This window comes from Camelus ferus, chromosome 23 (assembly GCF_009834535.1).
Source record: "Camelus ferus isolate YT-003-E chromosome 23, BCGSAC_Cfer_1.0, whole genome shotgun sequence".
Classification (NCBI taxonomy): Eukaryota; Metazoa; Chordata; class Mammalia; order Artiodactyla; family Camelidae; genus Camelus; species Camelus ferus.
The window spans coordinates 22,902,916-22,927,912 of record NC_045718.1 but is presented as its reverse complement, the minus strand read 5'-3'; the positions used below and the strand labels follow the sequence as shown (position 1 = coordinate 22,927,912).

Below are 24,997 nucleotides of genomic sequence, written 5' to 3'. Positions count from 1 at the left end.
CACATAGCTTTTAAAGAAGTCACTAGATAACAAGAAGTTCATATTCCAGTCAATTTCCTAATCTGTTTTTTATTTATTTTATTATCAGAAGCTCTGAATGTGTACCACCATTAAAACACTTTTACATATCGTTGTTCTAAAATGTTCTCTCTTTTCTTTCTCTGCTACCGAAGATTTTTTGTCTGTGTTAATAATCTCGGCTTATTTTATGATTACCTTTGTTGTAAGTCAATGGTTCTGAATTGGTGGGGTCAGGCATAACAGAATTATTTGGGAAACGTTTTCAAAATATATTTCCCGAATATAGCAATAGAAAAATGGACAAGCAAATTGTGACATGTACACACACACACACACACACACACAGAGACACATTATGTACTTCTATTTATAGAAGTTTGAGAACTAGCGAAACGATGCTATGGTAGTTAAGTTAGCCTAGAGAGGTGACACTAACTGAAAAGTCACATAAGGGAAATTTTTGTGGTGATGGACATTTTCCATATCCCAATTTCAGTGGTGGTCACATGGATGTATTCATATGAAAAAGTCATCAAGTAGTATATATTTATTAAGTGTGAATTATATATCAATAGAATACTGTCTAAAAATATTATATATACAGACATATATACACCAAGCCAAGTCTCTCTACTCTAGACTCAGGGAATAAGACATGGGGAGCAGGGGTTACAGATAGGATGTGTATTTTGAAAAAGCTCCACAATTCTCTTTCTCTCTGTTACTATAAACTGCCAGGTATCCTCTTAGGAATGGAAATTAGCCTGAGGATAAAAAAAAACAACCCTTCTCTCTCCCTCTCTCTGTAACTTTAAATTTTGTAGAAGGCCCCTAGAGGGCTGCTTACTTTCCAGTTTTCTTTGGGGAAATTATTTTATTTTGCTTTTCGATACTTTTGAAGGTATAAAGTTAATAAATTGATGGGAGGAACACACTGGAGGTGGGAGGGATCATGGAGGCCCCCTGTCTCCTGCAGCCCTCCATGAGGCTGTATTTGTAGTTGAAATTGGGCTTAGAAACAGTTGAAAGATTTGGGAGGATATTTATTATTGACAATTCCCTAACATTACAAAGCTTTCAAGGAAAGGCATAGTGATGTGTTTGGGGCCTATTCCATCAACCAAGCTCCTCTTCACTCTGATGTATATTGAGGAGACTCAAGTGTGATGCAGACCTAGGAAATGAGTTGTTTTTTTTTCTCTTTTGAAAGAAGCTTGTGACTAGCTTTTATACATTTATCCAGAGAACGAAAGGCCTTTTAGATGTTAAGCTAGACTTCCTATTTAAAAAAAAACAGTCTTACTTATATTGCCTTTCTTTGATCTAAAGAAAATGTGGCTGGTGAGATGCCCTTTATGGGCTTTTAAATTAATAATGTGTTTTTTTTTAAAGAAGTAAAATTATTTAAAATAAAAATGAGTCCACAGGAGTAGTGCTAAATCTTAGCTGATGGTTGTTTTTATTTTTTATTTTTATTTTTTTGCCATTGAACACTCAGCAGCATTCTCAACATTCATTTTAATTGTGAAGCCAATGTGAAAACAGTCCTCTCCCCAAGACATCCCGGCTTTATTGCTTAGCTTCCTCCATAGGCCACAGACATACCACCGTCTGCCTGGAGGAGTATCCGTTCACCCCGATTCAGACTGGGAAAGACCTCAGAGATAAACTCAGTCAACCATTCTGACCTTCGTGTCACACTCCACTTAAAAAACAGACTCAGACCTAGAGGTGAAGTGGCTTGCTCAGGGTCACAGAGCTGGTCAGAGGCAGAACCAGAACGCTGTGCCTGCATATAGGTCCTTTCTCTTCTACACAGCTGTCTCAGCTTGCTCTGCTGAGTTTGGTATCACAGTGACTTTAATGCAACAATATACAAATGCCACTTCCTTTCCTCAAAGACCCCAGGAGGCCTTTCTTTCATCTCTCCTACCTTGAGAGCCTACAGGTATTTCCTTATCTTTAATCTTAATCCTGTTTTGGTTAAATTTTGAAGGGTTTATAAGCCAAACTTTGGGATCCATTATCATATTTTACTTGCTGTGTGACCCTTGGTAAGACAGGTGATTGCTTCACACCTCACTTTTCTCATCAAGGAAATGGGGATAATAATACAAGAGCATGTAAAGTGCTTCCACACTCCCTGGAGCTCAGTAAGGCTCATTTTCTATGGAAATCCAGCAAGTCCATATTGAAACTATCCAGCTATTTCCTTGAAAGTTGGAGAAACTAATCTTGATTCCCATCAGCCTTTCCCTTCCACCTCTTTAAGGTCTTCTCTGCTTCTTTATAGTTCTGGAGATTGGCAAATGCTCAGAGAAGTCAGAGTTTGTACATACATGATGGGTACAAGAGGCTCTGTGTTGTGGTTTCCAGTTCTCTTCTTCAAGAGACTAGGAATGTTAGTATGAGTTCTGGGGCACCGAAGGAATTCGGAACAACACCCTCAGTGACAATGACTTCGAGGACCATATTCAACCTAAGGAAGGTTTAAAGGACTGGGCTTCAGTCCTGTAAAATGTCAGACCCCCTAAGACATGATTTTAGCAATGCAAAGGATCACAGAAGAACAGGCAAATCCTTTAATTTTACAGCTACAGAGGCCAAGGCTTTCAGGGACTGGGAGACTCCTCAGTAGGTCACTGGCAGGGCAGGTCCTAAAACCCGGGATCCCTCGCCTGGCTCCGTGCCTTTTCCATCTTACCAGCTGCATGTCATTAATTCCACCTCCGAAAATGCTAAGGAAGTTCCCTCCCAGTGCCTACCCAGGCAGGGTGGGGCGATTCTGTGGCATGGAAAGAACTGGGAAAACGACCTATTCTAACTCCCATTGTACCTTAATTGCTTTTGCGATGCCGGGAGGAGGTGGGAGGTGGGGGTTTATTAAGACGCCAGGTCCGGTACCCAGATGTTTCGGATGTTCTGGAGAGAGAACTCTGAGATTGCCCGCTCGGTGAAGCTACCTTCCTTTCTCTTAGTCTGTCTTCCCCTGTGCAGTGGCTGCAAGGGACATCCTGCTTGGAGGGTTCCCACAAATAAGACAGACTGTCCTTGCTCTAGGGCGGAGTGGGCAAGTTCCTGCCTCTGCCCCGCTTCCGCAGGTTCTGAATGTCTAGGTGGAATTTTTCCTGCTTTCCAATGTCGCCCCCGCCGGGAGTGGCACTTAGTGGGGTCTCTGTGGTCATTCTGCCTTCCCCACTCCCACGTCTCTTACTCCTAGGAGTTTCATGCCGTCCTGCCTACACAACCCTCACCTTGGAAAACCATCTCCAAAGCCACCACCACATTAAAAGTGCGCGACTTCCCCTGGGCCTGCAGAAGGAGCTCCTGCAGCCCGGCATTCTTCGGATTCCAGCGCTGTGACGTCCCCAAGGACGCGGGCTTCGGGCTGGGGAGCTGGGGCTCCACTTTCCGCGCCGCCCCCCGCGCCCCCGCGCGCGCCCGCCCGCATTCCTCCCCGCCCCCGGCGCGCGCCCGCGCTCCCCCCGCGCCCCCCCCCCAGCGCCGCAGAGCCCGGCCCGGGGGTGGGGGAACCGCGGCCGCCGGCGCCTGCTCCGTCCCCTCCCACTCGCACGGCCCCTTCCTCCCTCCTCTCCCGGCCGCTCGCATTTCCTGCCGCTCTGGCTCTCTCGGCCCCTGAAAGTTCGTCCCAACTTTTTTTTCCCCGGGCGGGCGCAGTCCGGGGGCAGGTTGCCGCGCTCCTCTCCACTCCGCTGCCTGCCCTCCCGGCTCTGGTCCTCGGGGAACGGCCGCCACTAAGTGGCCCCTGGCGGTCCGGTCCTTCCTTTCCCGCTTCGCCCATCTTCCACGGCCTCCTCGTCCCGGCCCCCCTCCGGCGGGACAGTCCCGAGCCGAGGTGGTTCTTTTCCCCTTCTCCGGGCGCCCCTGCGCCGACTCTCGAGCCGGGATCGCGGCGGAAACCTCCCTCCCCTTTCGCCTCCTCCGGCTCCTTCCCTCCGCCCCTCCTCCGCCAGCCCCTGGAATCAGTTCCTTGGGGAACTTGGGGCTCCGCCGACGCGGGGAACAGCTTTTCCGCCCGGGACTCCGGGGCACCGACGGGGCCATGTAATCAGGTAAGCCGCGACTGGGGTGGGGAGTCGGGACGGAGGTCGGGGGCCGCCTGCGCGCTCCGGGCGCCTTGCCGATGACTTGGGAAAACGCTGGCAACGCCAACTTGGGAACCGCGGCCCGGGACGCCTGGCAGGGCAGCGGGGGCGCGAGGTGGCCGGGCCGGAGGAGTTTTAAGTCGTGGTGGGAGCCGCCTGCTGTAAGGCGCACAGCCCATTTGAGGAGTCAAGGTGAGCGCTGTCTGGAGAGTTTGTGGTTAAACCCCCCAACTCTCGCCCCCTCCTCCCCATTCCCTTCTGCTTTTTGGGAACCGGAGAGGGCCTGGTGGGGGCAGGAGGATGAACGCCAAAGGCGTTGCTGTCTCCTGAGCTGGAGAGGGACGCCCTTCGCGACCCTTCAGTGCCCCCGACGGGGCCAGGATTTTGAGAGGGAGAGGAGTTTCCATGCCCTCCCACTAGGCCCCAGCCTTGCCACCAAATTTCTGGGCTTGGCCGCTACTTGGGTGGTCGGGCCGGCTCATAGGGAAAACCTGTGGCCGCCTAATTTAAGAACAGGTCTCCACCCTAAACTCTGAAAGTTCTGAAGGTGTTGTGAATACACTGTCTCCCCTTGTTCCTGGCATGACCCCTAAATCTGGGGTTCGAATACTTGTAAGGGGCTTTCCACGTTTTTCAGGGAGCAGTGAGGCAGCGCTGCCCCTACCTCCTTTCCCCTTCCACTTCCTCCAGTTCCCCTCTTCCCACCCCAACCTCACCTACGATTTAAGGAGATTGTGGGCTTTCGTCTGTCCAGGGACTGGCTGTTGCAAGGCTCTTTGTGAAGGTGAGGAATCTCTAGACTGCCGGCTGCTGATAGGTTACAGGATTTCCACCAATGTGTTAATTTCTTAAAATGAGTTAGTTCACCCATTCATTCAACAAACCTAGTATTGCGTTTCTGCTCCCGTCTAGAAACAGGGGATACAAAGATGCTAAAACAAGATCTAACTGCAGCCTCCTGAAGGAAACCCACAGGCTGATGGGGAAGTACAGTATAGTCAGAGAGCCTAGGAAGGCTTGGTCCTGGAGGTGAGGGGGCGAAGTGTGTGCTGAGCTTAGAGAGTTGAGGCGATGTTCACCTGGAGGACTGATTAGGAGAATGCATTCCAGGTGGAGGAAACAGCTTGTGCAAAGTGAGAGTACAAAAAGGTCATACCTAGGAGCTGTCTGGGGGCTGGAGGGGGATTTATAACCACGCTGGTTCAGGGATATCTTTTTTTTTTTTTTTAACATCAGAAATTAAACTGGAAGCACTTGTGAGAACCATGTACCTTCCAGAGGAGCACAAGTCTTTCTTTTTGGACACACCTCCATGCCTGTTTCTACAACAAGCAGTGGTTGTACGACCATCTAATTTTAAATGGCACTAATTGGCCCATGCCAGGTTTTATCATGGTATTGGTTCTCTTGAAAAGCCACCTGACAGCAATAGGTGATAATGCTGCAGCGTTACGGAACCTTGTATGAAGTTACCTTCTCTTTTGGTGCTGGTGTTAAAGCTTGTGCCTTAGAAATAAATGATTGCCTTAACCTGTGGGGGCCAAACAGCACGATGCTCTTTTACCTGAACTGAATGGGGGCCGTGGTGTGCAGAGTGAGTTCGTATCTGTGTCACTGTGTTTGTCATAGTATCCTCCACTTTTAAAAGTCATCAATGCCTCAGCCCAGTTGTAGGGATGACCTTTCCTTCCTCTGAAACTTGATGAAAAACTGGATGTGTTCTAGCAGGTTGTTGTAGCCTGAATTGTCTAGGATTCAACAGATCCTGCCTGGAAAAGTCCCTTATAGTGCTGGAGCCCTCTGTACATGGTTTGCCTTTCAAGGGGGCCTCTTCACTGGGCTGAAGTGGCATTGTAGTATTATTCATAGTGGCTGAGTCCTGGAGGAGGTGGCAGAAGTCCAGCTTTGGGTGACAGCAGGCCAGTGCATCAGAGTGGGAAAAGCTCACTGGCTTCTTCCAGTTTTGGGTGTTTACTCAAGTCCCTCCACAAACACCTTATCTCAAAAACAGCCCCTCGACAAGGGTTCTTCTGAAGGTAGAGGACCTGCATGAGAGAACTGGCTGAAGAGAAGCTCCTTCTTGCTAATCCAAGGTACCTGCCCAGCCTCCATCATTGGCTGAAACACATAGTTCTTATTAACACTTTAGTTTTTCAAATTTGTGCATAGTGTGTGGCCCTGACAGTTGTAATAGAAGGAGCAGTTAGACTATTTTAATGTGGAAGAACCTCAAGAATTAAGGGGAGAATCACAGTTTTTAGAATTCTTACTTGTCCTGAATGGATGAGCCAGAATTCAAGAACTATGAGATTTTTTTTCCCCCAGTGCCTTCTCTCCTTATTAAAGGTTTCTGTTTTTTTGCTCCAGGAAAGCAAACAGAAACCCTTTGGTTGCATATTGTCCCCCACCTGGGTGCCATATTGTCCTTTTTCACCTCTGATCTTGCCTTCAAACTTCTTCAGTTAGTCACCAGAAATGCTGTGCATTTTTGGAACTCATTCTAAGCCTCAGAACAGCTCTACAAACTTTGTTAGAGATAAGGCTTCGGAAAGAGATAAGATGAAATCTTTAGCCCATTCGGTTATTGCTGCTTGTGCTGGTTAAAAAAGAACGAGGGAAAACAAAACACATTTTGGTAGAGAAGAGGTTAAAGTTAATGTCTAAAATAAGATCTGTGATCTCCTCTTACTGATTTAACTTACCTTTCTCTTGTCTGAGTTCCCGGGAGGGCTTATTGAGTGGTCCAAGGGGTGTGTATAGCAAATTGTGCAGCTTTTCCTGACTGTCAGTGCACTGGAGCCGGGTTGAGAGTTCGAAATATGGCTAGGTTTGTATTCCAGCTCTGCTGTGTTTTAGCTCCATGATGTTGGATGAACTTCACAGCCCTTCCGAGTCTCCATTTTTCCATCTATAAGATGGGGCCAAGTAGTATTTAACTTGCCAGGATATTTATGGAGAATTCTGTGTAATGCTGTCTGTCCCTCTGCTAACAGTGCCTCCCTCACACAGTAGGTGTTGGGTCAAGGATGGCTATTTATATGTTCCAAGAGTTATATGTGGCCATGAATGTGCCCTTTGTGTGTGTCATTTTTTCCCCAGCAGCCTGAGTTTACATGCGTGCCAACATACACATAAAGCTTTGTCTTTGACTTTTTTTTTTCCCCTTGGTCTATTGGCTCAAAGCAAACATGTTGGCTGGCAGCTGCTGGTCCCTCATATAGGAAGACGTTGAGAGTTGCAGGACCAGGTGGTAGTGTAGTTTGGGGAGGGAAAGCCATGTAGACGAGGGGCAGAGAAAAGGCTCCTTTTCCCTGTGTATTTCTTAACTCTAACAAGGGTCCAGTGCTAATACAAGGATCGTTGTATTTCTAATGTTGAAATCCAGTTAATTAAATATTAGAACAAATCTGCCTGCAAAAGCCAGCTGACCTGCACAAATGAGTGTCTCTGCAGACTTGGTTTCCCTCTAGGAAGCCAACTGGAGTCAACTGGAATACCTCTAGGGTTCTGCTAGCCTCAGGTCCCTTGAACTTTAATGCTGCCTTTCATCCAAGAAGCCTAAGGTATTTGGCAAACATTAACTCATCTTCATATCAACCTCCCAGCAGGAGGGAATGTTAGAAGAAAAGAACCACTCCTAAAACGTCAGTAGGGCAGGTGTGTGCTGGCTGTTCTGGAAGCCGAGTGGATTGTTACAGCCAGGAATGGGTAAATCCTCACGCAGGATTGCAAGCAAACCCCCTGGTCAGAGAGGACCCCTTTGGGGGGTTGAAGGAGAAAGTCTAGGAAAATACAGATCAAGCTGGGATTTTTGCAACGGGAGGGGAGAGGAAATCACATTGCTCAGGCCAGCCATTGCCTTTGCCGAGCATTGCATGCACACTGATTGTGAAAATAAATAATCTCTGAATTATTTATAATTCTGAATGAAAGGATATGATGCAATGCTTATGGATAAGGATTTAGAGTAGCTGAGGGTAAAAGGTAATAGTGACTAAGTACCTTTTTGTGGGATAGGGGTGGTTATGTGTCTAAGTTGGATTATAAATGGTGTATTGATATTGTTTTAATTTCCTTTCCCTTTTTCCTGTTGGTTCTATATTCCTGGCTTGGTTTCACTCTCCAGTCAAGCTTTTGTTGGATTTGCTTTATGGTCCTTGCTACTGGAAAAAACAGAATGTGACCATGGTATTGTGATCAGTCTTGAGTGTAAAATTTGATATGTGGGTGATTTAGCTTAGTTCATTAAGGAACTCTGTTAGGCCCAGCTCAAGGGTTCATCCTGAGCCTGGTCAGTTAGCTTGACCCAGAGGTCTGTTGCGTATCCAGAGATCCTGTAACCCTAGGCGGCCATCCCATAAATGCTTGATGGTGGTCAGCTGGGAGGTGTCTTGTGAGAATATGAGAAAGGGTCCTCTGGTGGTGTGGCATCCTCTGAGAAGCAGAGTCTCCTTTTCACATTTGTGCTGTTCGAGGTTTTAGCACTGAACGGTATCTCTGAATTAGGAAGCTTTTCAGTGAGGGCCACTGGCTTAATCTACTCGGCTCATTGTTGAAAATTAGCAAAACTCCTGATGCTTGTCTTTGTGCAAAATATATCTTTTTCTAACATTTAGTTTCTCAAGTCTTTGGAAATCATTTCCCAGGAGTTCTTTCTTTCACACTCCATTCACCTCAAGTAATAGGGGCATTAGCTAAGGTGGTAGATCTCAAACACTAGTGAGCCTCAGAATCACCTAGAAGTCTTGTTAAGACACAGATTGCTGCTATTCCCCACGCCCATCCCTGATTCTGTAGGTGTGGGGTGGGGCCTGAGACTTTGCCCTCCTTAGGAACTCCCAGGTGATGCTTATGCTCCTGGTCTTTGACCATCTGCATTTTGAGAGCTGCTGAGCCAAGGAATCTTTTTGGTCCACCTACCTCTGTCAGCCTTAGTGTGCTAGCCATTTAAGTTTTTCACTGCATTGATTTGAATGATTCTATTTCTGGTTGTTTCAGAGCTCTGGAGAGCCTGGGAGTCACTTAATGGCCACTTATCCCTAGCCAGGCCTGTACAGAGCAGAAATTAGATGTTTCCATTTTAGTGGATCTGCTTGGACCACCATCTCCAGTCCAGACCCCTCTGCTTGGTGCAAACAGTTTGATTTATCTGGTACTTCCCTCCATCTGGTTATCTGATACACATGGCAAAGTCTACCTGTCTCAGATTGAACTCATTAATTGTCTTGCCATAAAATCTGCTACCTCGGTATTTCCTGTTTTAGTGACACTACCATCCATTGAGTTAGCTGCTGAAGCCAGGCACTCGGAGTTCCCTTCAGCGTGTCCCTCTTTCTTAGTATCCCCCCAACCCCTACCCTCAAACCCCAAAACAAATGCAATCAGTCCTTAGATCCTTTGAGTCTGTGTCTCTAAAATATCTTCAGTGTATTTCCTTCCTGCCATCTCCATGGCCTTGTGGCGTTGTTCTAGAGCTTCAAAGGCTGTCTTTCATATATTCTTCATTTGCTCTTTCAAAGAGTTTTTTAAAACATAGATCTTTTATACTATTTAAGTTCATGTTTTGCTTCTTATTACCTGTATGATAAAGCTTCTGTACCCTGACTTCCCACCTTTCCTTTCCCATCTGCTTCTCGTCTGCTCTGGATGTTAGGGCCCGAAGACTTGGTGGTGTTTAATCCCTTCTCCTTTGTTACTTGCATTCCGACCCAGAGTGACCTCTCCTCCTTGCTGCCTGCTTAGCCCCTGTGCCTTCAGCTAAAGCGTCCCCTTCTCTGACCCTCCTCCCCGTGACCAGTTAGACATTCTTCTCTCTGGAGTTCCATAGCACTTTGCACTTAGCTGTATTGAGTAGGTTTTGTTTCACCGTATTGTATATGTTTACCTCCCTGTCTTCTCCAGTAAGTTGTAAGCATCTCCTGGCAGGATTCTCAGTTTATTTGGTTCAGAATCAGAATCTCCACCCTGTATGGATATATGTTGGCTAGCAATAGCCATGGCTTACCTGTGTTGGTGCTGACTCTGCCCCAGTGTTCTCAGCACTTTAGATGGTTTTATTATATCTTTCAACAACCCTGTGATGTAGGCACTATTATTATTGCCACTTTGCAGAGAATGAAATAGACTTGATTTTTCAAAAAATTGTTTAATGAATCAGTGAATGCACCAGATACTTACACAACATTATAAATCAACTAAACTTTAATAACAAGAACAACAACAAAAATTATTCATTGCCTTTCTACTAAAAAAACAAAAAGTCTCAGTGAATGAATGCATTTCTGAAATGCTGACCTAAGGGTCTAGAGCCCAACTTGTTTTGGAATTTATTATTCATTCTTTAATAGGAGGTGCGGTGCTCAGGGAAGATTATATCATGTTAATGACTATGTGCGATTTAAAATGTTAAACAGATATCAGTGCTATTTATTATACACACCTTATTTGTTCTTTTGAGGAGATGAATCACATCCCTAAGTGGTCTTTTGAAGTTACTGGTTCTTCATGTTGTTTTGCTTTACTTGGATCTTTTCAAAAACATAATTTTATTCCTTATTTTTCAACCGTAGGAAACCTTGCAGATCAAGGGAGTGTAAATATCACAGAAGGGTTAATAAGTAGGAACATTTAGGGGTTAAGGCATAACACAAACTTGTTTCTGCCAGTTTGGATATACTATTGATTTGAATATGCTTCATTTTTCCTTTCTTGTGCCTTATATTAAAGAAGAAAAGGCAATATCAATCGTTATTCAACCTCTGAGTTACTGGTTTTTACAATGAGTGGCGGGAGTATAGCTCAGTGGTAGAGTGTGTGCTTAGCATGTATGATGTCCTGGGTTCAGTCCCCAGTACCTCCATTTAAAAAAATTAAAATAAAACAAATAAATTTAAAAAATTAAATGAGAAAGAGAGAAAGGGACCCTCCATGACCCCATGTCACAGCAGATACCAACCTGCCCTTAACCAAGGTGGCCTGTTCTACACAGAGAACTATAATAAGCAGCAGTGACACCACTCTATTGTCCCCCAGATCACAAGATGGGCTCCAGCCAGGATGTCAGTTCTCAAGGAAAAGGCATTAAGGCAGATTTCACGGTCATGAAAGTGTATTTGTTACGAATTGCGTGTATACACTGTATGTACCTCAGCTTGGTGTTTAAGGTTCTCTGCAAATATTCCCCAAATGGTCCTCTGATTTCTTCAGATTTATGTCCCACTGTTCTCCAGGAATCTGCCAAGTTGGAGCTGTTTCCTGGACAGGCCCAATAATCTGTCACCTATGGGGAAGCTGTTTCCTTGCCCAGGGGTACCAATACTCAGTGTTACCCATCAAAAGCATCACTCAAGGCCCACCTGAAATACCACTTCTCTGGACAGCCTTCTCTGATCTCACCCCGTGGCCAGGCCCCTGCCACTTTACTCCTGGCATTTACCTCTTTGTGCCCTGGTTAACCTGCCTCATCCCAGCCACCCAGGAGCTGCCTCACTTCTCTCCGCATCCTTCCTTGTGCTCAGCACGGACTGTCCCAGACTATTGCTTCTCTTCTGCTGCTGGTCACCTGTCACTGTTCATTGAGGTCTGCCTCCTGCTGGCCCCAGAAATGCCCTCTGAGGCCAAGGCTGGCCCTTCTCTCTATGTTTTGACAGTCCTTTAGCAGAGACAGCTATGTCAACATCTCTTTGTCACCTGTCCCACTGCTGCCAGTGCAGAGACCAGTCCACCCCCTACACGACAAAGCCTTGTTGTAAACATGTCTGATATTTTTACTCTCTTGCTTGAAATCCTTCTTGCCACTTTATATTGTTTAGTCATACATATGTCTGTCTTAAAAGTACAGTTGAACAGCTCATGGGTTAAGGGCACCAACCCTCCTTGCAGTTGAAAATTCTCGTATAACTTACTTGTGGCTCCCCTCCCCATCACAGATCATGTAGTACTGGAGTTATTTACTACGGAAAAAAATCGAATGTAAGTGGACCCACTTGGTTCAAACCATGTTTTTAAAGGATCACTCATATAAATCAAATGCCGGAAAGAAAAACACCAAATACAGGGGATGGGATGGTGGTGGAGGTGAGGAGAGATGTAGTATTGTTTTATTTCCTAAGCTGGGTGGTAGGAACAGGTATGTTTACTATATTCTGTATGTCTAAAATATTTAATTTTAACAACACACAAAACTGCCGACGGTCAAATGCAGACGTCCCAGCAGAGCATTTTCCTTGAATTCCTTTTCACATCTGGTCACATCCTAATTTCCTCTGTTCTTTAATGTCTAGTATGAGTTTTACATCTTAGATGTTTTATCTGACATTACTTCTTTATCATTTGGAAGACTTCATTGTCACCTGACCTGTCTTCCTTTGGTACTTCACTCATTCTTTACTAGTAATCATCACATTGGATCATAGCTGTTTGTTCATCTGTCTCCCCAAAGTTCTGAGCTCTTCTGAGATATGTTTGGTGATTTCTTTATCTTTGGATTCTTGGCGCCTGCAGAGTAGATGTTCAATAAATGCTTTGAATTGTTGAGTAGTAGAGGTAAGATTAATGTTTTTACTTGAAGTGATTTTTTTTTTTAAAAGAGTGTGTTCAGAATAACTCAAAACAAATTGAAGGGAGAATGTTTTGTGGGCTCAATATCTGACATGTAGACTCTAAATTGAGTTGATTTACACATGGCTTTCCTAATTCAAACCCCTGATCAGCTTTAGAAGCCATTTCTTCCGCTTTTCCCATTTACTTTAGGTGTTGGATAATGGTGTAATGGTTTTGTTTGCTGCTTGTTTAGCCCTTTCCCCCCATTGCCATGGAGTGTGTTGATGGTTTCTGTAGCAGTGTCTGAGTGTGTGTGTGAGTCTAGGTTTGGAAGTAGATCTGGGCTATGAAGCGGTACCACTTGTTGTAAGGGTGACTTCTGCTGTCAGCACTCCTTGCTCTGGGATGGAGAAGTGACATCCTTGTAGAACAGAGGCAGCAGAGTTTATTTTTGTGGCAGACGTGTCCCACTACAGAGCTATAATAACCGTAATGAAGGAGGATTATGCTGTATTAGGTTTATGAAGGGTGTACTGGTCTGTTACCAGGGTCAGTGGTGACAGCTCAAGCTGGCAATTAGGTTTCATTAAAGACTTCAGCAGGCAATTAGCATTTGTTTCTGCCAATGAAATCCTGTGATCTATTAAGCATACTCTTTTTCATTAGATGTTTTATAAAATGTGCTTTACACGACGAAGGTACTTTTTTTTTTTTAATATATACAAGTCTCCAGATTAGCATCTGGAGAATGGGGCTGACTTTTAGACTCCTTTTAGACAACCTGTGGGTTGTACTAACATTATAGGTGGATTGTGCTGTTTTAAAATCTGTACATTAAAAAAAAAAGAGCTTATAAATTCTTTTACTCAAAGGCCAGGAATTTGTTATGGAATATTATATAATGATGTGATTTGAGGGGAAGAAAGTGTGACTGATGTGAAATGAATTAAAACTCCCAAATAATGAAATGACACCTACCAGTTTTAATTATATTCTTTGGAAAATTACTGTTTTACTTAAGAGGCAACTGAAAATAAAGGCTGGGAAGGATGATTTGTGCTGTGCTTCTGCTGAGCAGCTGTTTGGTTGTTTTCAAAATGAGGCTTATTTTCCAAGTGCTAGGTTCGGTACAAGTGTGTCTTTCATGTCCCTTCAGCCTTATGCACGTGTTCAGGCATTTTAGCTTTGCCTGTGAGTATGAAGTGATGTTTACACTTACTAAGTTGTTCCAAGAAATTTCTTCCCTCCTCCCATCCTCCCTACTCCAGTCCTTTTCCCTCCCTCCCTCCCTCCATTTATAATAAATTGTTTTCATTTGGAGGATTCTGATAGGTTAATTACTGTATACGTATCGGGGATGATAAAAGGGAGAAATGCACAGTGCACAGCTCATCATGCCATAAACTCAGTGCAAAGGTCTCCAAAGATGTTTATTTCCGTGGGATAATTAGGCTCTCTCCCTGGTGTTTGATTGCCTCAATTCACATTATTATTTTTCTCATTTGTAGACTGGTAAAATGGTAATAATGACTGGGCATAGCAGTTTGAAATCTGTGTATATGAGTGTGTTAAAGACTCTAAGAAGTCTTACAGGAAACTGTTGAGGTTGAATTTATTTTAGTAAGTACCTTTTTAAAACAAAAAAAAAAGGTTGATTTTATGGAACACATATAGCCACAAGGGACATGAATATTATATAGAATACTTTCTAGAAAAAGCTTGGTTTAGGAGATCCCTGAAATAGAGAAGGCTTGTTTGTTGTCTTTAAGAAACACAACATCTAAATTAGAGAGTGTAGCGACTTGGATTTTTAAGATGAGTCAACGTTTAAAGTCCTTGTTAGCAGACCAAACTAACTTTATATTTTTCACTAACTGAAAATTTTTTTGGCGGGGGGGAGTACAGACCAACAGCAAATTTAAAATAAAATATCAGGAATTTATTCACAAAACCAACTTTCAAGAAAAGATTTAGGGACAGCAAATCGTCTAATTTTATGTATTTATAATACAGAGAAGAGTAATAATTCAGATTGAATTTGAGACACTACAGGAGCCTTATCCTTTCAAGAAAGATCTAGAGAGATCCAGTAATTCATTTTATTGAGCCCTGAAGCTGTGATTAATATATACCCTACTGAAAAATCTTAATTCTCCAAATTCTAGCAGTCAGCCCTTCTCCTCCCCCTTTACTTATCACATGGCCAAGCAGAAAGCATGCAGGCTAAGGAGGTATAAACCATTAAGGGCTTTAGAAATGTCACTGCAATTATTTTATTAACAGCTGCTACTGTTGCAGTTGTTTGTGTAACTGGACATTTAACAAAGGCATTGTGACCATCACATGACTGGTTTCTCTCTACCACCGCCTCTTTATTATCTCAAGCTAATTTACTCAGTATTTCCTTCATCGGTTTTCCCCACTCCCACTTATGACCTTTTACAAAGCAGAGCTTTATGTATGGAAACTCCTTTTCCTCTACAACCTTTAAACTCATAACAATCTTATGAAAGAGAGGTTATTTTTATCCATCGTTTATCCTTGAGAAATACAAGAGTTAAAGAGGTTATTTGCTAAAGTCTTGCAGCTTGGAAGTGGAAGAAGTGGGATTTGAACTCATTCCCTCTGGCACCTCAGCCCAAGTTCTTAACCACAACCTTAGGCCCAGGAGTCTGTGCGGGTCCAGAACATCTGTTCTTTCTCCTTCCTTCTTTCCTTTCATCCATCCATCCATCCGTTTGTTTACTAAATGCATTTTGATGTTTTTGAAAGTGGGGATGTTTCTCTGTGGTCATAATCTTTAAAAGACTAAGCAACTAATCAGGTAGCCACTGGGCAGTTGTGACCGTTTGGCATTTGAAATGTGACCAGTTGGACTTGAGATGTGCTGTAAGTATCAAGTACACATCAGGCCTTGCACACTTACTACAAAAAAAGAATGTAAACTATCTCGTAGTTTTTGAAATTGATTACATGTTGAAATAACATTTTGGATACATGGAGTTGAATAAAATCTATTATGAAAGTTAATTTCTTGTGTTCTGTTTGCTTTAAATGTGACCACTGGAAAATTTTAAATTACCTATGTTGCTTGCATCTGTGGTCCACATTGTATTCCCTTGGGGCAGGGACAGTTATAGATGGTTATCAAACTATTCCTGGGAGCCCTGGCCCCTGAGTGATGCCTGAGGACTGAGGGAAGAGTGGATAGAGACAGAAATTAGGAATAGTTTTTGGTGATGATGAGAAGCAAGCTTGATGACTCCTTAGATGACCAGCAGAGAGAAACTAATATTAGCTGGCATTTATTTACTACTTACCATGTGCAAGTACTTTGTCAAGCACTTTAAGTGGATTATCTTTTTGATCCTTATAACAACTTTGTGAAGTAAGCACTCTTGTTGGCTTATTTTATAGATGAGAAACCTAGGGCTTAAAAAGGCTAAGGCACAGGATCCTGCACTAGTAAATACTAGTTTACTGTGTAACACCATTGGCATGCAAATACGAGTACACAAATAATGGAGCTCAGTGTCAAATCTGGGCATGCATCCAGAACGTGTGCTTGTAACCACTCTGCATCACTGCCTCTGAAAGGCGAAAGAGAAAACTTTACCTAGAACTGGTCAGTGGTTCTTCTGTTCATTCAGTGCCTATGAAGAGTGCACACTCATCCCCAGCACAGATAGAATCTTTGAATTAGGGAATATAGGACAACAATTGATGTTCTTAAGAATGATGTCAAGTTACCAAGAAATGATGAAATTATGCTTAATATACCCCATTTACTAATGCAAGGTTGCCTTAACTAGAAAGATACTTATCAGAAATTGATTTTAGAAATTTGAAGCATACTTCCGGTTACTTTTTAACTGAGAGACATTGATATATTTCATAGCAAGTACAGATTTTGAAAATAGAAGCATTAGGTCTATTTCCTCAATATACTTATAATACTTTAAAAATATTGGTAAGGTATGTTTTACAAATCTATTTAAATTTTTTTCCTATTTTTCTAGTCCTTGTTCATATGTAGGCATGTTTTTGTAGTGTTATAAACTCCCTCACATATATGAATACTTTTCAAATTTCTAATGTCTTAATAATTAATATTTTATATGTCTACATATAATTGATATACTGTGAATCCCTTTATTTTTATTATAGATAATATATAAATTTACATTCTTGCTATCCTGTAGAAGGTGATAGCTAGAATCTCTACATTAATAGTTCTTTTCTGTGTGTCATTGAATTTATTTCTGTGAGTGAGATTGCTTGTTATAATAAATATTTTTATGATTCTTGAATCATGCAAATTAGTGGAATTTCAAACAAAGTTCATAAAGATAAATTCAAAGGAAGTAAAACTTTATTTTCAGATGGGTGATTTTTTTTAGATCTTGTTTTCACACAGTGTTTGATGACTAAGAAGTGGATTATCCCAGCAAGTATCTCTTGCTTTTGTCTGTTTTTTTTTTTTAACAGTTCCCTTCCTTGTAGTCTGATAAAAACATTTGATGAACCCTAAATTCATACCTTCAAAAACTGGATAATATTTTGCACTAGACTCACTTTGAGCCTAAGTGTTCACTAATCCTTATCTCATTTAATGCAGGAAAAAACTGTATTGGATAGAACTGTTTCTGTTATGACTGTGATCTGTATAGAATTATTGAAAATATATTGATACAAAGGTAGTATTTAAAAAGGTATTAAAGATGTATATGAGTATATATTTCCTTGATAAATAATTGTAAACTGTTACATCATTCTAATTTTTGGTGCTTTTGGCTTCTCTTATTTTATATAGATGTCTTTGGTAAACGCCTCTTAGTTTTGCCTTCTACTATTTCACAAGGTTTTTTCAAAAGCTTTTTTTTTCAAAAATATGTTTTTCTATATCAACTACTCTATAACTTGCCGTGTTTTTATGACCATTGTATTAGCTTTCGCACTGGTAACAAAAAAGGTTCCAGTATCTCAGTGGCTTATGACAACAAACATTTATTCCTTGTCTATGCGATGTGGGTGCAGCCGTGCCCCACAGCCCTTAGTGGCTTGACTGGCTTGGCACCACTGCACGTCTCTTCTCATTCGGGAAGGTTAAAGGACAGCCCCTCTCTGGGGCGTGTTGTTCCCATGGCTGAGGACAGGATTGTAGTGAGTGCAGTCTCATTTAAAGCTGCAACATGAAGGGGGCAAATATACTGTCTGCTCACATCCCATTGGCCAAAGTATATCACATGGCTGAGCCAAAAATCAATGAGTTGGGGACCTACACCCACCTCACAAGATTCCCAGGCAAGTCACAGGGGCATGGATAGGATATATTACAGGAGGGGAGCAAAGAGTTGGGATCAATAATCTCGTCTTCTGTACTATCATTGACTTAACTGTTCCCTTATAGTTTGGTATTTGAATTGTTTCCAGTTTTAACAACTATCAACAGCATTGCTATAAACATTGTTGAACAAATTGCATTTGTTTGGAGAGTATTTTCATGGGATACAGTCTCCAAAGGAGGCTATCTGGGTCAAAGGGCATGACTTGCTTGTAGATCTTGTTACACATGGCCCGGAAGCTGTCTACAAAGGCTGTCAGTTTATAGTGCTATCATCAATATTTAGGTATACAACTTTCATCATTGCTTACAGTTTAATTTTTGAAATTACTAAGGATGGTATTTTAAAACAAAAACTTTTGGAACAAATTGTACTTTGTAACAAATTTGTAACAAAAATAACAAATTATTTTTCAATTAAATTGAATAAAACAAGGGCCACATATAATTTCCTTCCCCGGTTCCTGAAAATCATTGTAAAAAATACTCATTTTTGCCTTCGCTTTGTTTTCTTGGTCCCATGTTTTTCTTGTTACATTTTTTTCTTAAATACATCTTTATCCTTCCATTAAAACAAAACAGTGAAAAAAGTAAAAAGAAAACATATATTTGATCTGGGATTTTATAACTTTTATCCAAATCAAATCATAGTAATTATTACCATGGAACTAGGTAAAAGGCTGAACCTATTCAAATTGCTAAATTTTGTTCCATATTTCAGAGCCTTAGGCAAGGGGGCTTACTGTTGTGTTTCCTGACATTAGATGGCTTTAATTCCATGGTTTTCAGATTCCTCTGTGGCCATATGGTTTATATAGCAGAAAATACCAATTGCAACTTAAGAACCAGTCTTTCCTACAGTTTTCCCCCCTCAAACTGTAAACTAAAACTTTTTATTACCAATTGTATCCTGTCGCTTGGTTTACTTTACAAGTGTCATGTTGTCTGCTGCTGCACTTGTCTTTGGTTTCTGCTGAGACATACTGTAGTAGCTAGACAGCTATATCAATATCCTTGGTTGTATTTCCTCATGTGAGGCTCTGAGACCTCACAGCAAAGGCAACAAGGCTGGCAGGGCAGATAAGAGAAACCCTCAAGCCACTCAATCCAGAGTCCACAGGCAGAATAAGCAGGTACGGGTGTGTGTGTGTTTTGGGATAGGGAGTGGTGCTGGGACTTGGGAATGATAGACTGGAATTTGCAACTACCATTGGGGTGCAAATGCCGCTCACCTCATTTAGTGAAGGAATGTCAAAAATCCTCAGAACAGAAACCCGTTCTCTGTGTTTTGAGATACAGCCTGGTAAAGCGTGTAAGAAATATTACAACTCAGTGGGAAGCAAGTTGATGCGTGAACCAGACATCAGTGTGTGAACCAGAGTTTATTTGAACAGTAGTAGGTGCTGAATGCAGGATGTTAAAAGTGTGAGAATTTAGAGAATTAATATTGTGAATATTAATGTTACCAAAATATGAATTTGAATAAATCTTCCATAAAAATCTTTGGATTTGGGTTCCTGCATTGCAAATTTCTTTGGAAGGTGAGTACCCATTTTTTTAATGAAGTTTTGATTTTGTAATAAGTAAATCTTTGGGGAAAACTGGATTCTGAGGCTCAAAGTAAGTGAGAATGAGGAGGCTTTATGTTAATATAGAAGAAACTGCGTGATTATGGAACAGAAGCTCTTAAAAAATCAGTGCAGTAAAATAGGCTGCAGTAAAATAGGCAATATGAACGATTGCATATTTAGGTTGAATTTACAAGCTGAAGGTTACTACTGAATTCTTCTCAAAGGTTGTCATGCTCACCATAAATGTTTTCTTAAGCTGCTAAGAGTTTTAAAGACAAAAGAAGTGCTTATCTTTGCGGTGCAATCCTCTTCATCCATGTCTGTATCTTGGGAGACATATGTAGACTGTATTACGTGTATATGTAGCTTTTAGGTCTGAAGTTGGTGGGCTCACCTGTGGTCCCACCTGTGCAGTGTTGTCCCAGATTACTTAGTGTTACCTGTCTGCTCCCCAGTACGTTTTCCTTCCTCTTCCGTTTTCCTTCTCTCCTAGCCTGTGTGTTGGCCTAAAAGTGGAATCCACTTATATCGTGCTATGGTCTGAATGTGTCACACCCAAGATTCCTCCGTTGAAGTCCCAACCCTCAGAGGTGATGCTGTTAGGAGGTGTGGACTTCGGGAGGTGCTTAGGTCATGAGAGTGGAACCCTCATGAATGGGCTTGGTGCCCTTAATAAAAGAGACTCCAGGCAGTTCCCTGGCCCCATCTACCCCGTGAGGATGCAATGAAAAATCTGGAGACTTGGAAGAGAGCGCTCACCTGACTGTGTTGACACCCTAATCTCAGACTTCCAGCCACCAGAACTGTGAGCAATAAACCTCTATTGTTTATAAACTACCCAGTCTGTGGTATTTGTTCTAGCACCCTGAACGGGCTAAGACATGTGGCTTAACCTGACGGGTGATTGTCAGACAAAACTTTATAGTTGTTTACCTAAGACGACCTATGACTACTAGACAGTTTTAACATACCTACATCCATCTGACTCTGTCTTTCACCAACACTGACTACTCAGTGCTTTTTAGATTTCAGACAGATTTGGGGTTCTTATAACCCATTGTTTGTCATACAGTCATTAGCGCATGTTTGTTGATGTCCATGAGTTGCTTGAGGTTGTTCATAAGGAGACAGAAACCGGGTTAATTTCCCTCATGTCTTCTTGCCGCAGATCCCCAAGGGAAGCGCAGCAACACACCCTGTGATGCTGGTGTGCTCAGCTGTCAAATACACGTGCACTTTGGAGGGCGGGGGTGTGGCTGCCTTGAGAGTGACCCATCTTCTCTTTGCTGCTTTGAGGACCTTGGTCTCACAAGCACACACTTTGCTTGTGATCAGGTATCCATGACATCTGGATTAGGACGTACCATCCTTGACATCTGTCTTGTGGGTAACACCCTGAGGCCCATTTTTTAAAGCAACTATACTTCGGTTCTTAAATGTCTCAAAAATCTAAACACCCATTGTGCTATCACTGAAACGTAGCCACAGTGTTTTTTATAGTCTCTCTAAATTTCTATTAACTGTATAACTGTACTCATGTCCCATATATAGAATAATATTCAAATAGATAATATATTGAGAGAATACTTTTTATTCAGTTTTATTCCCCACTAATCTTTTTTGGTGTACTTTCCCTTGCTTCTGTACAGTCTTAATGTCTGTATAAATTTAATGGGTGTGTAATTAATTCATTGAATTTATATTTTAATTAGCAATTTCAGTTCATTGATTATTTGGGTTATTTCTAGGGGTTTTGGTTATTATAAATAAAGTGCCATTAACATCTTTTTACTTGTAATGGCTTTCTTCATTCAGATTATTACTTTGGGTTGAATTCCCAGGAGAATAATTAATACATTGCAGAAGAAAATGTTCATATTTTTATGTTCTTTGTTGGCAAAACCACCCTTCCAAGGATGGCCCAATTTACATGCTGCTAGATTTTATAATTTATAAGACGCGTATTTAGTCATTGTTTTGTTACATAGATTAATATTAAATATTTATTATTAGGGTATTAAATATTTATTATTAGGTTGGCTTGATGTGAAGGTCTTTTACTCCATCATTAGAATAATGGAGGTGCTCTGTAAATTTTGATTAATTGAGAAGAACTGCTTATCCCTGGTCATGTTTCCAGTATTGTAGTCGTTCATCTCTACATGTCCTTTATTGATTTTTAAATCTTGTTTACAGATTTTGTGTGTGTTTGTTGGGAGGGGAAGCAATGAAGAGAAAACATTTTTAAAACCACCAGTCAGCATTTGGCTCAAAGACTCCAGGTTCTGCTGAGCTATTTTCCACAGCTACCTTTTAGATTTTTCTACTTAATGGGTTGTGGTTGGTTAGGCATATTTCAGCATGCTTTTCTGTGCTATTATGAAATCCAGTCCATTTTTAAACTACATGACTATTCAGAATCTTCAATGTGCCTGTTAGAAGGAAATATTGTTATACTAACAGGAGTTTTTCGTTAATGAAAGGGAATACTGAAAAAAGAAGAATTACAAGTGTAATTAATGCTTAAGGGACACCCTGAAAAGCAACGGAAGTGTCAGTGCCTGTAATAGGCTGTGCTTGCTTCACAACAATTTAGTGATTTAATTCTCTTTATTTAGAAGTTTTGAGCACGAAACTGATTCACCCAGACATTGGTACTTTTGGGTTGAGACTGAGCGGCGTCCCTTTGACAATTCGGCTTCTCTGTATAATTTCTGAGTTGGCATTGATCTCTCCTGTTTGAACTCGAAATCCTTAACAGACAAAGCAAAAGACCGGACCTGATATGTGGACAGAAGCCTTTATTAGAACGCAGACAGAAATCTCCAGATATCCTGAAATAAATAATACATAAAAAAACAAACAAAATCCCCTAGATTTTCAAGTGTCTTGCCAATCAGAATGCCCCTTCTCTGCTATGTCTGGGCCAGCCAGTGCTGAGTTAAGATCTTGGGTACCTTTCACTGCTGAATTTTGTTCCTGGGAGCTGTGCTCGGAGAATTGCTTCTCTACTAAAGTTAACTCTCTCTCAAATTATATATATATATATATTTTTTGAGTGTCTGAGTACCTACTAAACTGAATCCTTACTAAGCAGATTCTAATGGTAGTCTTCTTATAGTGCATATTTTACTGGTGATTGAATCAAAATGGTATTTTCCCCATATATTACTATTTAACCTAGAAAACCAAATAGTGACTTCTTTGAATGATAGCTGGAGTTGCTGGTGGTATATGTACACTTTAATTCCAGCCTGATTTTAATCACTTTGATCACACAGATGTCTGAAAAAGCCACTCCTCATTAAAAAGGCAGCACCGTTATGAAGTGACGCTAGCTTGTTACATGAGAGCCCCTTCGGCCATGTAAGATGAAACCACTCTGGGTAGATGGGTAATGGGCCAAGTTCATTTTGAATTTTTGCAAACTCTCCAGCCGTCCCCCCTCATCACCCATGTGGACTAGTGGAAAGTGCACTCCTGTGGAATTTCAGAAACCCGAGTCCTACTTCTGCCACTAATTGGCTATTTTGGTTTTTGGCAGGTTACTTAGCCACTCATGACTCAGTTTCCTTGTCTTCATCATGAGTTAGTTGGTCTAGAACAACATGATTCCTCAGATTTCTAGCTTCACACTTTGAAAATTCAGTAGTTCTGGAAAACTTGTTTCAACTCTGTGGTTGAATTTGTGGTCAGAGCAAAGAAGGAAACCTCTGTGCTGTTACTCTTAGGAGAAACTATTAGTTGCCTGTTTTACTTCTGTCCAGGAAAAGATTCACGTAGCATAGTGAAATGCTAGATTAAACATCTTTTTGCAGTGATAGTTAATTTTATTTGAATGAATCTGTGGCATTTAGCTCTGATCCTTCCCATGAAAAATGGGGCTAATATGTATGTTATGTATGGACTTATTATTGTATTCATTTAAATTAATACTAATTTTGTTTAGATATATTTTCAGAGTTTCACCCTGGTCATTGAGGCCATTTTAGAAAGCTTTTGCCTGTCAAAGCTTGGAAGTCACCGGGATGAGAGGCTGAGTGGAATTTAGCAGAAGTGTCTTTGTATCATGGAAAAGGATTCCCAGTCGCTTCTCAGAGATATAGTGGCAGGTATTGTTATTACTGTGTAGGTCTTTACAGTGTTTGTGAGTTGCTGTATGTTACATGTTTGCCTCCTTGGCATCTCCTGAGCTGTGATTTGTATCCTTTTGGGAATTGCAACATCATCTCCCAGGGTTTTAGGTTTCCTGATGCCCTCCAGGGCAGACTTCTTTATAGCATACACTTATTACATTGACTCTTTTTCAGAATTTCATCACTTATTTTGAAATACTTTGACACACTCAGGGTGTTTCAAATTCTTGGCTGGGAATCTCGTCTAGAAAGCAGTAGGTGATAGACAAGAGAGGAAAGAGAAGATTGGGAGATGGGTCACTGATTTCCCGAGAGCTGTAGCTGATGTGTAGAAGTGGCTGGCTAGGGGGCGTAATCTGAAAAAAATTAACTTCAAAGTATGTCTGTGATCTTTACTTTGATCCTTTTATGTTTTGATTCCTTTCATATTTTTAAAAGCACATCTTACGTTGCTTACTTTCCACTCTAAGTAATTGGATTTTAATGTAACCAAAGTCTTTTTTTTCATTCTACACACACGTAGTTTTTTTTTTTTTTAATCTCAACATGTATCACTTAATCAAACTCAAGGAAAATGACTGAGAAAGATAGTGTGTTTTTATTGATAAAAATTACCATTCTTTCACTTTTACTGCTTTGAAACAGGCATAACTGTTGCCACTTTTAGGCCTATTTTATCAAGGATTGATTTCCAAAAGCTTGATTGTAAATCAGTTAGCATGGAACCAGGAATTGATTTTCCTATGCAAAGATGTTAAAATTGGTTCTTAGGTTCTCAGTGATCTAGGGGAAAGCCCATCACCTCTTATGCAGAACACTGTAGAATGAAGCCCTTCTTTTAAAAACCATTTCAGTGCAAAAAAAGATTTCTAGCTCTTTGCTCAGTAACAAGAGCCAGGAGGCTCCTGGTCAGCCCCAATGGGAGGAAGGGCTCCAGACTTTGTAGCATGGCCAGTGCTCCTGGGGCCAGCTCCCTGGGGAATACTGCTGGAGCCCTGGGCTCCCCTTCCCCTGGGCACCTTCACAGAAACTGCCCTCAGGGCTCCCACTTGTCAAATTCATGAAGCCAGTTAAAGTAATTACTCTGGGTTCATTCTTGGTTAGGAAAGACTACCCATGGGGATGTGCAGGGAAAATAGGAGAGGAGAGGGCAGCAGATGTGCTCCTTTGAGAGATTATATTGACCTTTGAATGCAAGGTCAAGGTCACTGCCTCTGTAAGGATAGGTTATGCCTGTCCTTGTGGATCCTGCACCGTGAAAATGTCAGGATCACTCAA

General features: G+C 41.7%; 1 protein-coding gene across 3 annotated transcripts in view; it reads left to right on the top strand.

The window, feature by feature from the left end:
• The first annotated feature begins 3,507 nt into the window (after positions 1 to 3,507).
• The window catches only part of PTPN14 (protein tyrosine phosphatase non-receptor type 14), a 161,767-nt gene continuing 140,277 nt past the window's right edge, over positions 3,508 to 24,997 (top strand). For 2 of the 3 annotated variants that reach the window (XR_004314476.1, XM_032466470.1), the window contains exon 1: positions 3,508 to 4,094. The gene's annotated coding sequence lies outside the window, so the exon portion shown is untranslated. Of the gene's footprint in view, positions 4,095 to 4,199; positions 4,320 to 24,997 lie in introns of those variants that run through there. The other variant, XM_032466471.1, reaches the window with a different exon arrangement.